This window comes from Bubalus kerabau, chromosome 4 (assembly GCF_029407905.1).
Source record: "Bubalus kerabau isolate K-KA32 ecotype Philippines breed swamp buffalo chromosome 4, PCC_UOA_SB_1v2, whole genome shotgun sequence".
Lineage (NCBI taxonomy): Eukaryota > Metazoa > Chordata > Mammalia > Artiodactyla > Bovidae > Bubalus > Bubalus kerabau.
In genome coordinates this window covers 35,786,036-35,801,195 of record NC_073627.1, presented here as the reverse complement: position 1 = coordinate 35,801,195, position 15,160 = coordinate 35,786,036, and the positions used below count along the sequence as shown (strand labels likewise).

Here is a 15,160-nt window from a genome sequence, read left to right as displayed (position 1 = left end):
GTAGGTAGTTAGACCATAATCAGCTTTTCCAGTATGAGATGTAAAGGCACAAATCCCATGCTTTATTTTAAGGAAAATCATTCAGTTCGGCCATCCACCCTTGGGTGTTCATCTTTTGTGGAATAGAGTTATTCCCTCCCCCTCCCACACAGCCAGTGTGAGTTTCTTCAGTTGCCTCAGCCTCTGAGGCACATTACAAAGTTTGCTGGCCCCCACAAACACACGTCTTGAGGTCTGGTTCTGATTAATTGTGTCATGTTGTTGTCGAATAGTTTGTGCCTCATGACTTGTGGATGCAGACTTTCTCGGAATGGAAAACATGTTTTGGTCGGCTCTGAGGCCCAGGCGGGCGTCCTGGTCTGCAGAGGGCAGTTCTCCTGTTGCATGGCCCTATCTCCATTTTTGCACTCCATCCAAGGGTCCACTTCTGCAGACCTCATTGTCCTTCCCCCTCCTGTAAGGGACGCCACTGCTGGCTGGTCGGAAGAGACTTTTCAGGATTCGGGCGGTGAGACAGTGGTTACTCCCCGACTTAGTCGTCTTTCAGAATAGAACGCCTTTGATCTGCTCCATTCCTTCAGAAATGTTGGTTTTTCCCATCTCTTCTCTTTCTTCTCGCCTTTCCTCTTTTCTTTTCTTCCTTTTGTGAGTGAAAACCCTTTATTGACATTTAAAAGGCCTCCCAGGGTTTGGCTATCTGTGTTAGCTTGTATGTGCATATGAAAGATATCTTCTCATCGTCACCAGCAGGGTCTGATTGGAAAACACGCAAGTGAATACATGGAGGCAAATAAGCTGGCTATGATGGTAACGTTTTCCTGGCTTGAAGATTCCTCTTAGCCGCGGTGGTATTGTTCTGATACCACCCACTTCCAGCTCTCCGTCACTTTGTATGTGGAGAAGTAACCCGCAATTGTTACAACAATGGCCATGCGCTTGAAATAATCTCCATAGTTGAGGATTTTGTCTTTTGACCAAAGCACTAACTCTGCACAAATTGGATTGACTGGGTTTTTTTTTTTTTAAGCCAAATTGAGCAATCAACATATTAACTAACGTAATTAGTAAGCCTTTTTGTTCAAAAAGTTTAATTAGGCCTAATAAGTACATAATCTACATGACAAATAATCGGCTGACAATATTTTCTGGGTTTCACCGAAGTTATTTTAATTCTCAGTAGTTTAAGTATCTTTAAATCTTGCCAATTATTCAGTCATCTCATAAAAGCCAAGCCAATTCAATGATGTTAAAGTTATTTATAGTTTCCTTTTTGAATAGATGTTCTGATACCTTGTAGATATAGCCTCGGGAATGTCAGGTTGAAGTTCCCATAAAGTCTTAATTGAAGTCTTAGTGATTTTTCCATCATTTCGCAAAAGAGAAAGCCAGCAAAGACAATTTAGAAGTGATTTACAATTAAAGGTCGAGCTTTTTATGAAAAGGCCCTGAAGTGGAGATACGTGAATGAATTAGTATTTGACAGGTGTTCTGAGACACTACAGGGCACTGTGCTAGGAAAAGGCATTAATAAATCCTTCAAACACTAACTTTTGTACTATCAGCGGCTCAGATTCCCCCCCCAACATAATCCTATCTTGTGAATTTCACACTGTTGACATAGAAAGTCAGGCTACCCAGATTATTTACAGCTAAGGCAAAGAAGTATATTTTGTACTCAAAATGTTTTGATTAAAAAAATGAAACACTATCACTGTCTGTCTTTGCCTTTCTAAAATAATGAGACAGGACATAATAAAGTGACATCGTTCTCTAAGTTAACTGTCTCACCGCCCCCCCATCCTAAAACTTTAAGAAAACATCGATATTATTATTTTTCTAAATAGTTCTCTATAGGGCCAAGAAAATATTATATCCTATAGGTTTTTCTTTGGTCCAGCTTTCTTTTCAGGGTTGTTTCAAGGTTGAGTTCTCTATGAAGTAAACGTGAATTTTTATAAGGTCCAATTTTGTTTTAAACGCAATTTTGGATTTCTTCCGGAAAAGAAAACCCGAAACAATATGAAAGACAAAACTGTATAATGTTACGGCCTCGACAGCTCTCCGTGGAATAACTAAATACTTTCTTCCGCCCATATGTATCAGCGGTGTTCACATGCTTTTACACACATATGCATCTATATTTATCGTGTAAAGAAGCATCCATGCATGGGGGGGAGTATACATTCAAGAGGAAATGCATGAACAGTTTTAAACCACCTGGGTTGCTAGGCCCTCCCCCCCTTCCTTTTTTTTGTTTCAAAAAGCATCTGAAGACCATATTGTGTTTCCATAAATTATTGACATCAGTTTTAATCAGTGTCCCCCTGACGTCGGAGCTGTGTTAGTATTTAGTGCCTGATGAAGCATGCTGTTTAATCTTACTGTGGGGATGTCAGCATGAACCCCTGCCTGGTTTGTGACAGGGTGAACTTATGAAAACTCGTTTTGCGACTCACACTTTGGCTTGGCGTTGCCCTGCTGAAACCCAAAACCCACACAAAAGACGTCTCTGCAAGATGAGCACTGTGCTGGGCTGGCCTCCTATGGTCATGGGTACCTGTACCATAAAGCTTGTAATTGTTTAAACATGACTTTGGGAGGGGGTCCTCAGGCTGTAAATGGCTCTGGGCCTGCCCTCATTCCTGGCAGGAGAGGGAGGTTATATGGGAGGTGTTGCTGTGAGAAATCTAATGCCCCGATAAAAACTCTTGCAAAATCAAAAGGCTAAAATGATCTGCTGCTCAGTCTGGTATATAGCTGTAGATAAGTGAATATTCTTATAGTCCTAGTAATTATCATGGTGGGTAATTCCCTGGTGGGTCAGTGGTAAAGACTCCACCTGCCAATGCAGGAGACACGGGTTCAGTCCCTGGGTTGGGAAGATCCCCTGAAGAAGGAACTGGCAACCCACTCCAGTATTCTTACTTGTAAAGTCTCATGGACACAGGAACCTGGCAGGTTAGGCCATGGGGCTGCAAAGAGTTGGGCATGACTTAGCGACTAACCACCACCACCACCATTTATTATAATTATTATCTTTATATGACTAACCCTGGAAGGCTTTTTTTTTTGCCTGACATTTAGTTATTTGATCATTGTAGCTAAGCTAATACTAGACCCCGTTATTGTTCTTATTTTACAGAGGAAGAAACTATAACCTTTGGGTAAAGGGTTTACCCAAAGTCATATAGCTAGTAGGTGGTGGAGCTGGGTCTCCAGTCTGAAGTTTAGGCTTTGTTTTACTGCATCTTCTGTGCTGCCTCCCCATAGAATGAATGAATGGCTGGATGGCTGGATGAATGAACAGTTCATGTACAGGCAGAACTCAGAGAGAGAGTGCAGGTTCATTTACAGACCACAGCGATAAAGCAGATGTCGCGATAAAGCAAGTCTCATGAATTTCTCAGTTTCCCAGTGTCTGTAAAAGTTGTTTACACTATACTGTAGTTTATCAAGTGTGCAATAGCATTATGTCTTAAAAAATAGCAATGTACATATCTCAATTATTCATAAAAATACTTCATTTCAGGAAACTATATTCAATATCTTATGATGAACCATAATGGAAAAGAATGTGCAAAATTATGTATATATGTATAACTGAAACATTGCTGCACAGCAGAAATTAATACATCATAAATCAACTATATTTCAATAAAACTAAAAAAACACTTCATTGCTAAAAAATGCTAACCATCCTCTGAGCCTTTTCATGAGTCATATTAATAGTAGTAACATCAAAGATCACCGATGATGGATTACCATAACACAGACAATAATAAAAAGTTTGAACTATTGCTAAGAATTACCAAAATGTGACCCAGAGGCATGAAGTGAGTCTATGCTACAGTGTCCGTAGACTTGCTCGAGGCTGGGTTGCCACAACCCTTCAACCTGTAAGAAACACGATGTCTACAAAGTTCAAAAAAGCACAGTACAATCAAGGGAGATCTGCATGCAGAGGACAATAGTTGGAACAACCTGTTGCCTCTTGCTGGAATTAAAGGTGGTTCCCTAGTTGTGTTGTATTATGTGTAATATGTCATATGATGCCATAGATCGTATTTACTATGTTCATACATGCTTGAATGCTTGCATATGAAATTGTATATAAATTGATGTTAGCCTTTAGGCCTCGTGGGAGCTGGGAGCTTTTAGGAATGTAACTGCAGAGTGTTTAAACACCTTTGTGTGGGTGTTCAGCGTGCACAGGTGTTGCTCATGGCCGAGTTTTGATTTCAGGGCCCGTGATCTCTCTCAGAGGTGGTGGAACAGAGCTCGTAATCAGAAATTCCTTTTTTTTTTTTTTTTTTTTTTAATTTTATTTTATTTTTAAACTTTACATAACTGTATTAGATTTGCCAAATATCAAAATGAATCCGCCACAGGTATACATGTGTTCCCCATCCTGAACCCTCCTCCCTCCTCCCTCCCCATTCCATCCCTCTGGGTCGTCCCAGTGCACCAGCCCCAAGCATCCAGTATCGTGCATCGAACCTGGACTGGCAACTCATTTCAGAAATTCCTTTTTAACCAGGTCTTCTCCTTTCTCCCTAGTGCTCAGTAGCTGGTTGCTTCTCTGGGACATATTGGAAAAAGTATAGGATGTGGCTAAGAAGTATTGTTAAAGAAGGGAGTTTAGGGACTTCCCTAGTGGTCCAGTGGTTTAGACTTCACCTTCCAATGCCGGGGGTGCAGGTTTGATCCCTGCTCAGGAAGCTAAGATCCTACATGCCTTGCAGCCAAAAGACCAAAAAAATCATAAAACAGAAGCAATATAAACAGTAAACATAGACAGTAACAAATTCAATAAAGACTTTAAAAGTGGTCCACATCAAAAAGAAAAGTCTTAAAAATAAAGACGAGAGTTTAATGGTGTACCCTGGTCGCTGGCGGGGTGCTGGTACATGCAGGGCACATGTGTCAGTGGCATGGGGCTGTCGTTTATCACTTTGGGCCCCATGGCAGCTGGAGTGAGGGTCTCCACTGAGGTGGGCCTAGAGGTTGCTCGCTGCTTGACCCAGAGAAGTGAGACAGAGCCGAATCAAGACACACCTTCTGGGGAGCGTCTGTTTCTTTCCAAGGCTTTGCCAAGCTGTCCTTTTGCCCTGCCCAGACTTCTCCCTGACCTCCTCCTCCCGTAGAAAAATGAGATCCTCGGAAAAGTATTTGAGACTTCAGGTCCAGAGTAAATACTGGAAAGGCAGTGGGTTGCAATTCAGATGTTCCCTGGAAGGAACCCCCTCATTGTCTGCTCACAGCTGGTATCGATAATTTCCTTCTGGAGATGAGTTGTGCTTTTCATTAAGTAAATTTTTTGTCTTGGGATTAAACCAACATTGTATTCTTAATAGACTTTTATGTTTACACTTCAAAAGTCCACTGGGTTGTTATTCGTGTTATCTTGATGGCTTCTACGGCGTCTGCTATGCACACTGGCTTCACCAAAATAAATGGCTCTCTAGGGAACTGGATTATAAAACGGTCTTATCTGTTGATGCTGTGGTGCGGGTATTTTGTGAGCCAGTACTTTTTTTTTTTTTTTCTTCCTTTCAGAAGTGATAATCATACCTTGAGTTTCTGCAGTGCCTTTCATTAGAGGGAGACCGGAGGTCTCGGGGGGCTTTTGAAATGCTTGAGATTTGAGGTTAATACTTACAGAGTGGCCAACAGCATTTTGCCTGTTGGTCTGAAGAGACACTCCTCAGCCGTTGTGGTCTCCGCAGCCTCGGAAGATGCAGCTTTGGTTTAGGTGGCCAGGGAGTTTAAAGTGTCTGTCCCAGGGACATGTCAGGTTGCATGCTGAAGACAGACTGAAAACCCCTACTAAGTGCCAGGTATCATACTCGGTGCTCTATATGTGCTCTATGTCAGTGAATCAGATTGCCACGAGAAACGGAAGCCTTTCCAAACCAGATGTCCTGGCCACCAGCAGGGAGGTTTTGCACAAACAAAACTGAGCGTGGACAGGGCACATCTTGGCTGTTCAGTGATGCCACTGCAGACGCAGAGAGCAGGCAGGTACCATGGCACTTGTCTCAAAGGCTGATCACATAAAAGCCACGTTCTGTTGTAACCAGCTCCCAGGGATGGTTCTGAACAGCACCTGGAATAAGGAAACGGCCCGCGAGAGTCCTTGGACATAGGGCTGTTCACCGCCAGTCTGTCTCTTGTCTCAGTTCGGTTTGATGTGTATAGCACCACGTGGGGAGTTCAAGAGTGCATTTCTGTATTCGTATTCCAGAAAATGTAGCCCTATTATAAACTTGGAATTAGATTTTCCTTTGTGTTGGAACGTTATATGATTTACATAACATTTAATGATTTAATGACATAATGTTTTATGATTATATAATGTGAGCTTCCCCCGGGTTAGAAGGCAGAGACCCATCAGCTGGTCAGTTCTTTGCTTCTAGAGATAATACTTCCTTTCCATCCCCAGCTCCTGGGAGTCGTTGACTCGGTTTGTGTTCAGCCCTGACTTTGTTATTTTTGTGCCAGTTCTGCCCTCTGACAGAGAGAAGGGACTGTGGTCATGGGATGGATGAGATGTGAGATGCTTTCCGTCTGAGCCTTTCTCATCCAGCATTGAAGCGCCTGCTCCAAGCCTCTTTTCTGTTGGACGTTTCTAGCCAATGCATCCACTGGCCTTCAGGGAACAAGGGAATATGTCAGCAAGGAGACAGGTGTATCAGTGGTTCAGGAGTGCTGCCAAGGAGTGGAGAAATATACACTGCCTCTGCTTCTGTTAGGGTCATTCCTAGAGATCCTGAGCCTTTTGCCATTAGGGTCAGTGTATTAGCTAGTGCTAAGGCTGTAATCCCCTTGCAGTGCACTTATGCATATAAAGACGATCCAGAAGAAAGATTTCTCAGTAGGTATGCCAGGCCTCTGGGTTATTTAAAGGGGTGAGTGGGGACTTCCCTGGCTGCCCAGTGGTTAAGACCCTGCACTTCCACTGCAATGCTAGTGGTAAAGAATCTACCTGCCAGTGCAGGAGATGCAAGAGACACGAGTTCAATCCCTGGGTTGGGAAGATCCCCTGGAAGAAGAAATGGCAACCCACTCCCGTATTCTTGCCTGGAGAATCCCATGGACAGAGGAGCCTGGCGGGCTACAGTCCATAGGGTCGCAGAGTTAGACACAGCTGAAGCGACTGAGCACGCACACACGCACACATACTTCCAATGCAGGGGCTGCAGGTTTGATCCCTGGTTGGGGAACTTAAGATCATGCATGCAGTATGGTGCTGCCAAAAACAGGGGAAGGATGAGTGGTTTTTTAGAGGTCAAAGTACATTTGTTCAGTGAGAACCTGAAAGGCATAAAGTAATACTAGGAGGGACAGAAAGTTCACGATATCACCTGATAATCAATGAGTCCTCCCAACTCAGCCTGGAAGGAGGCTCTAGAACTCAGTCTCTGTGGATGGTTTGGGACTAGCCTGTATAAGGTGTGCGAGGTACCAGCCTCTCTGCAGGGTCCAGCTTTAGTTGAGAGCTATTCATGCTCCTTCCTGGCTGTGCTATTGCTAGATTTTCTAGATTTTTTCCACTCCTTTACTGCCTCCAGATAAGAGAGAGTATTAGTTATCATGTACAATTTTTCACACATTCCAGAGGCTCCACACCTACGTTAGACACTCTGTAGGACCATGCTGCTGCTGCTGCTAAGTCGCTTCAGTCGTGTCCGACTCTGTGCGACCCCATAGACGGCAGCCAACCAGGCTCCCCCGTCCCTGGGATTCTCCAGGCAAGAACACTGGAGTGGGTTGCCATTTCCTGCTTCAATGCGTAAAAGTGAAAAGTGAAAGTCAAGTCGATCAGTCGTGTCCAACTCTTTGCGACCCCATGGACTGCAGCCCACCAGGCTCCTCCGCCCATGGGATTTTCCAGGCAAGAGTACTGGAGTGGGGTGCCATTGCCTTCTCCGATAGTCACCTTTGAAGGAGCTGGGTTTGAATAAATGAGTCTTAGGTAACAAGAAAATGAGGTAGACCTCTTTTAGTTTCCTGAGTGCCTATATGTTGCATTATATTCCATGGATGGACTGTCCCAAAGGGATGGACACTTTCTGCTGCCTCATTACGTTTGTTGGGACTTCTGATTTCATCTCTTCCTGTTTGGAGTGGCTGTGGTGAGTACTTAGCAATGCATCTCTTCCAAATTCTGAAACCAGGGCAGACATCATTAATCAGTCACAGTATTCATTTTCTAAGTCCAGAAATGGTCTTAGGGTATTAGACTCTTGGCTTCCCTGGTGGCTCAGATGGTAAAGAATTATGCCTACAGTGTTGGAGACCCAAGTTTGATCCCTTGGTCAGGAAGATTCCCTGGAGAAGAGAATGGCTATCCATTCCAGTATTCCCGCATGGAGAATTCCATGGACAGAGGAGCCTGGTGGGCTACTGTCCATGGGGTTGCAAAGAGTTGGACCTGACTGAGCAACTAATACACACTTCAGTATAATATCCTAGGCAGCCATTGCTGTTTAGTTAGAATTAGCCTAGGAGATGAAAACTGCAAGACAGTTTTGGTCCCAGAAGAGCTTCCCCTGTCCCCCAGCCTGGAGACAAAGAACTAGCCGGTAGGGGACGTCCTTAATGGTCCAGTGGCTAGGAATCTGCGCTCCCAGTGCAGGGGACCAGGGTTCAAAACCTGGTCAGGGAACTAGATCCTGTGTGCTGCAGCTAAAAAAAAAGATCCCCTGTGCTGCAACTAAGACCTGGCACAGCCAAATAAGTATTTTTTTTTAAAAAAAGAAGTAGCCTTAAGTGGACATTTCTGGAGCAGTCAGTGGTCAGGTGGCTCTGTTGGGTCTGGGGATGTGAAGAAGGGGGAAATGGTGCCCTCCATGCAGGTGGGAAGTGGTCTCTTTAAGGAGGGTGTGCGTGTGAGTGGTGAACACTTGTACTGAACCATACACATGGGTGGGCTCCCAAGTGAGGAGCTTTGCTCAATGCCTGGGACACATGGAAGATGCTGTAGGTCTTGAGAGGAAGTGAGCTTTGGATTTGGCTCCTGTACTAGGGAGGGATGGCACTGTGGTCCACTTCACATTTTCCTCCTGCATCTGCTCTGTATTTTAGTTTCCTCCTACCCCAGCAGTTTGAGAGATCACGGGGCCCTTAGAAGAGTGGCCTCCCCAGGACAGTCAGCCCTGAAGTTCCCATGCAAGGTCCCCTGGCTGAGAAAACTCTAGAACTACCCCGAAATGCAAAGGAAATTATCCTCCAACCTGGGTCGGGGGCTTGGGGCTCTTCCCACCTGAGAAGTCAGGCCCAGAACCCCAAACTAGGTCTGCGTGACCCGGGGAGACAGGACTCTGCCCAGGGCAAGCGCTCTGCTTGCATTTGGGCCGAAGCAGAAAAAGTGCCGAACAATAACAGTTTCAACCCCAGCATGAAAAAGGAAACACATTGTGTTTACAGATATAGAGCTTGGCCTCCAAAACATGAAAGTACCTTTGGGTCGGGCGCCCCAGGGCAGGGCTGTTGGACAGCGGTTCCCCTGCTCCGAGTCCTGCGGCCAATGCGTTTCCTCTTCCCACAGCCAGACCTCAGAGGTGGGCAGGTCCATCGCAGCCAAGTCTTTCTTCCCAGACCCAGCCCTGTCTCAGTCCTCGGCTCAGCCCCGGGGAGAACTCATGGTGAGAAAGTACTCGGCCCGCCGAGCTGCCACAAGAAAGGAAACTGCTTCTCACTCCAATCCACAGAGACTTAAGCCATGTTTAGGGGTGGATCACCTATCAGTGCTACTCAGACTCGCCAGAGAAGACCAGGACTGGATGTCCTCTGTGTTCTTCACCCCAATTTGTTGTTGGAACCAAGATGAGAGACCTGTTATTTTATTTTTCTCATTATATTTTTTTGGCCATGCTCCGCGGCATGTAGGATCATAGTTTCCAGACTAGGGATGGAACCCACAGCCCCTGCATTGGAAGTGCAGAGTTAACCACTCTACTCCCTGTCACAGAAGTCCCTGTTCGTTGTTTTGAACCAAAGGTGTCTGCAGAAGAATTCAGTCCTCAGTGAAAAGCAAGTTCTGATATTCCAGCTGTATAGAAACACTTCAGTTTTAAAATCAAGATCAGAGAGCACAGAGTTCTGTGTAATAGTGTCTGAAATACCAAGATGTGTGTTAGGGGTTATGGTTGAGAGAACCCGTCTCCAGCTTCAGACTGCCTGGGTTGAAGTCCTGGGTCCAGGCTCGCAGCGTGACCTTGGGAATGTTATTGAAGTTCTCTGGGCTTTCAATGCCTGCAAGTCCTGGGGACTCTGCTCCAGACCTCACTGGTATATGGAGTAGGGTAGGAAGTGAGGGGGCACACCCTCAAGGAGGGGGCTTAGAGGAGGCTCATAGAAAAGAGACCCTGAGGTGGAGTGCTGCTTCTAGACTTGAACTTTCTTTTGTAAAAAAGTTTTTAATTGAAGCATAGTTGCTGTACAATATTATATAAGTTACAGGTGTATAGTATAGTGATTCACAATTTTTAAAGGTTATACTCCATTTATAGTTATTATTAAAATATTGGCTAGATTCCCCATGTTGTGTAATCTATCCTTACAGCTTATTTTATACCTAATCGTTTGTACCTCTCCCTAATCGTTAATTCCTCACCCCTATATTGTCCCTCCTTCTGCCCCCACTGGTAACCACTAGCTTGTTCTCTGTGTCTCTGAGTCTGCTTTTGTTGTTGTTGTGTTCACCAGTTGGTTGTATCTTTTTAGGTTCCACATATAAGTGATATTTCATACAGTATTTGTCTTTTTCTATCTGGCTTATTTCACTTTAGCATAATGCCTTCCGTGTCCATCCATGTTGCTGCTGGTGGCAAAGTTTCACTCTTTTCTTTGACTGAGTAATATTTCATTGTGTGTGTGTATATTAGTGTGTGTGTGTATCTTCTTTATTCATTCTTCTGCTTAGGAACACTTAGTTTGCTTCCATATCTGGGCATTTGTAAATAATGCTGTTGTGCACATTGGGGTACCTGTAGCTTTCTGAATTAGTGTTTTCATTTTGGGGGGATATATACCTGGGAGTAGAATTGTTGGGGTCATAGGGTAACTCTGTCTTTGTTGTTTGAGACATTTCCGTAAGTGACTGACCCAATGCATGTTCCCACCCACAGTGCCCTGGCATTCCCTCTTCACCACATCCTCACCGACATTTGTTATTTGTGTTCCTTTTGATAATAACTATCCTGACAGGTGTGAGGGGTATCCCATTGTGGTTTTGATTTGTGTTTCCCTGATGATTAAGGTTGTTGAGCATCTTTTCATGTACCTGTTGGCCATTGGCATTTCCTCTTTGGAATAGAATATGGCTCTAGGGTGCTAGGGTTCAGTAGTTGCAGCTCCTGGGCTCCAGAGAGCAGGCTCAGTTTCTCTTGTGAGATCTTTGTCCCATGTGAGATCGTCCCAAGCTAGGAATGGAACCAGTGTCCCCTGCATTGCAAGGTGGGTTCTTAACTGCTGGACCAGCAGGGAAACCCTTATTGTACTTTCTAGCTGGACACTGCTGACATATAGGAAAGTTGTTGATTTTTATATTAGTACTTTGCAACCTGCATTTTTACTGAACTCTTTTAAAATTAATTCTCATAGTGTTTCAGTTAATTCTCTTCTCTATTCAATTAGAACCCACAAATCACGAATATTTTAGCTCTTCTTTTCCAGCATTTGGACTTTTATTTTTCTTGCCTTACTGCATTGAATAGAACTTGAAAGCAATGATATAGAATAACGGTAAGACACCTTTATGTTGATCTCGATTTGAGTGAGAATGTTTCTAGAGTTTTATTATTAAGTATGTCATTTGTTCCTAGTTTCAGATAGATCTTTTGTATTGTGCTCAAAGGAATGACCTTGGTTCCTGGTTTACTGGAGGTTTGTTCCTTTTTGCTGTTGTTTTAAATCAAGGATATGTAGTTCCTTTAGAATGTTAATCCTTTAGATATCAATCAAAGTGATCATATAATATTTCTGCTTAAGCATATTAAGTAATGAATTATATTAATTGGTTTGATAAAATTTTAATACCTTCACTGAGATATAATTCTCATCCTATATGCTTCACCCATTTAAAGCATACAACTCAATGGATTTTCGTATGTTTATAGAGTGGTGCGTGCATGCATGCTAAGTCACTTCAGGGGTGTCTGTCTCTTTGTGACTGCGTGGACTGTAGCCTGCAAGGCTTCTCTGCCCATGGGCTTCTCCAGGCAAGGATACTGGAGTGAGTTGCCCTGTCCTCCTTCCGGTAATCTTTCTGACCCTGGGATCTATCTTGTGGCCCCTGCATTGCAGGCAGATTTTTTACTGCTGAGCCACCAGGAAAGACCTAGAGTGGTGCAACCATCGTTAAAGAACATTGTCATCATCACCAGAAGAAACGTTATACCCATCACAGTCACTTCCCAGTCCTTTTCTCCTGTGTTTCTGTCCCAGCCCCAGGAAAACATTAATCTACTTTTGATCTCTATGGATTTGTTTGTTCTGTACATTTTATATAAATAGGATTGTATAACCTGGGGCCTTTTGTTACTGACTGACTTCAATGTTTAGCATAATGTTTAGTGCTAAATAATTAGCATAATTAGCATAATGTTTTCATGGTTCATCCATGTTACAGCATGTGTCAGTACTTCATTCCTTTATATGGCTGAATAATATTTCATTGTCTAGATATGTCACATTTTTAAAATTCATCCTTCAGCTAGCGGACACTTGGATTGTTTCTACCTTTTGGCAGCTAGGAGTAATGCTCCTATGAACACTGATATACAGGTTTTTGCATGGATATGTGTTTTCATTTCTCTTGGGTATGAACCTCAGAGTGGAAATGCTGGGTCATATGGTAACTTCATATTTAACTTTTTGAGGAGCTGCCAGACTGTTTACCAGAGATGTTTACCAGACTGTTCCATTTTAAAGTCTTACCTGTAATGTATGAAGATTCCAGTGTCTCCACATCCTCATCAATATTTCTGTTCTTTCTTTTTGATAATAATCGTTCTGGTGATGGTGAAGTAGTATCTCATTGTGGTTTTGTGATTTTCTAAATGGGAGCCATTCTAGTGTTCTTGGAATAAAGTTTATTTGCTTATATTATTCTTTAGTGATGTTTCATATTTGATTTTTTTTTTTTTTGTATCTGTTCAAACGTGTAATTTATCTGAACTTTTTTCTCTTTTTATTGTCTTTTGTATCAGGGCTGTTCTAACCTTTTAAAATGAAGTGAGAAGTTTCTGTTCTTTTCTATGCTCTGGAATACTTTAAGTAGCATGAGAAAGAACTTTTCCTTGAAGATTTGCTAGAATTAGCCCATCTGGGCCCTGTGCCATTTTGTGAAGAGTTATTTGATAACCATTTCAATTTCTTCCATGCTTATATGTTTATTCAGGAATTTTTCAACTGCTTTCTGAGTCAAATTTGGTAATTTATTTTCCAAGAAAATAATGATTTACCCAGATTTTCATTTTTTAAGCATAGTTGTGTATAGTAATCACTTCCCATTCCCAATCACTAAAAAAAATTATGTTTTAACTTTCAAATATGGATGTATCACTGTTCTAATTTCTAATAGTGAATATTCTCACTCTCTTTTTGCCTGAGTTTGTTTGTTTGACATTTTTGAAAGTGATGATAATAACATCTGATAATACCTGTTGAACACTCAGTGTGTGCCAGGCCCTGTGCTAAGTATTTTGTATGTACTGTCTGCTTTTCAGAATCTGAACAACTCTGCGAGTTGAGTACTATTATTCACATTTACAGGTGGTTGAGAAGTTCAGGCATTTAACTTGCCTGAGACACAGCTACAAGGCCCAGAGTTGTAACTCAAACAGGATCTCTCTCTTCTCAGAGACAGAGCTCTTGCATACTATTTTAGTCTGCCACTTATTTTTCTTTTAATTTATTTATTTAATATATTTTTTGGCTGTGCTGGGTCTTCGTTGCTCTGTGGCATATGGGGTCTTCCTGGACCGGGAATCGAATCCCTGTCCCCTGCATTAGTAGGCGAATTCTTTACCAGTGGATCACCAGGGAAGTCCTGCCACTTATTTTTTTTTTTTTGATATTTTTAAATTCTTTCTAATTTTATAATTTCTGTTTTATCTTTATTAATTTCTTATTTAGGCTTTTGTGGTCCTACTAACATTTCTAGTTGAATGCTCAGTTCAACTAATATCATTTTTTTTCCTTGTTCATATTTAGCAGTACAGCTATTTAAGGCAAAGATTTTTCCTTTCTAGAGTAGCTTTGACCACTTAGCCTTAGTTTTGATTTGTACTGCTCTCATTGTCTGGAGAAGGCAATGGCAAGCCACTCCAGTACTCTTGCCTAGAAAATCCCATGGATGGAGGAGCCTGGTGGGCTACAGTCCATGGGGTCCCCATGAGTCGGTCGCGACTGAGTGACTTCACTTTCACTTTTCACTTTCACGCAATGGAGAAGGAAATGGCAACCCACTCCAGTGGTCTTGCGTGGAGAATCCCAGGGACGGCAGAGCCTAGTGGGCTGCTGTCTATGGGGTCGCACAGAGTCGGACGCGACTGAAGCGAAAGCAGCAGCAGCAGCAGCTCCTCTCATTGTCACTGTTTTTCCAATGACTGTGTCGTTGTCGTTTTGATATTCTTTTCGTTTCTGGAGTTATTTATGAATTGGGTTTTCATTTCTAGGGTATTAACTCCTCAAATTATATATTTTGTTATTAGTGTACAATTCCATTTCACTGCAACAAATACATTTTTGTTTTGTTTTTAAATAATCTCATGTGTGTATGTAAGGTCACTTCTGTTGCTAGTCCATGGGAACTGAAAGAGAGCTCTTGTTTTCAGGCTACAGAGTTCAATATATTTATCAAAATCAATTTTACTAAATATGTTTTTCAGATACTCTGTATCTTTGTTTTATTTTTGCCTACAAAAAGAACAAAAAGATCATATTAACAGTAGACTCTAACATATCACTCTCTTAATTTGTGTTTACAAAGTGACAAAGTCTTCCAACCTTTTAAAAATTAAGAGATGTGCAAAGCCATATGGTGCTTGAACCCAAAGTAAAAGCAGGGGTCACAAAATAGTATCTGAAATGTAGAGTTCAGAGCAGACTGCATTAAATAGGGCAAAGATGGCTATTTTATATTACACTGGTA

At 42.5% G+C, this 15,160-nt stretch overlaps 1 protein-coding gene across 2 annotated transcripts in view; it reads left to right on the top strand.

Moving 5' to 3' along the window:
- Positions 1-15,160, top strand: part of NTN1 (netrin 1) — a 204,369-nt gene that overhangs the window by 19,061 nt on the left and 170,148 nt on the right. The gene's annotated exons all lie outside the window — the stretch shown is intronic.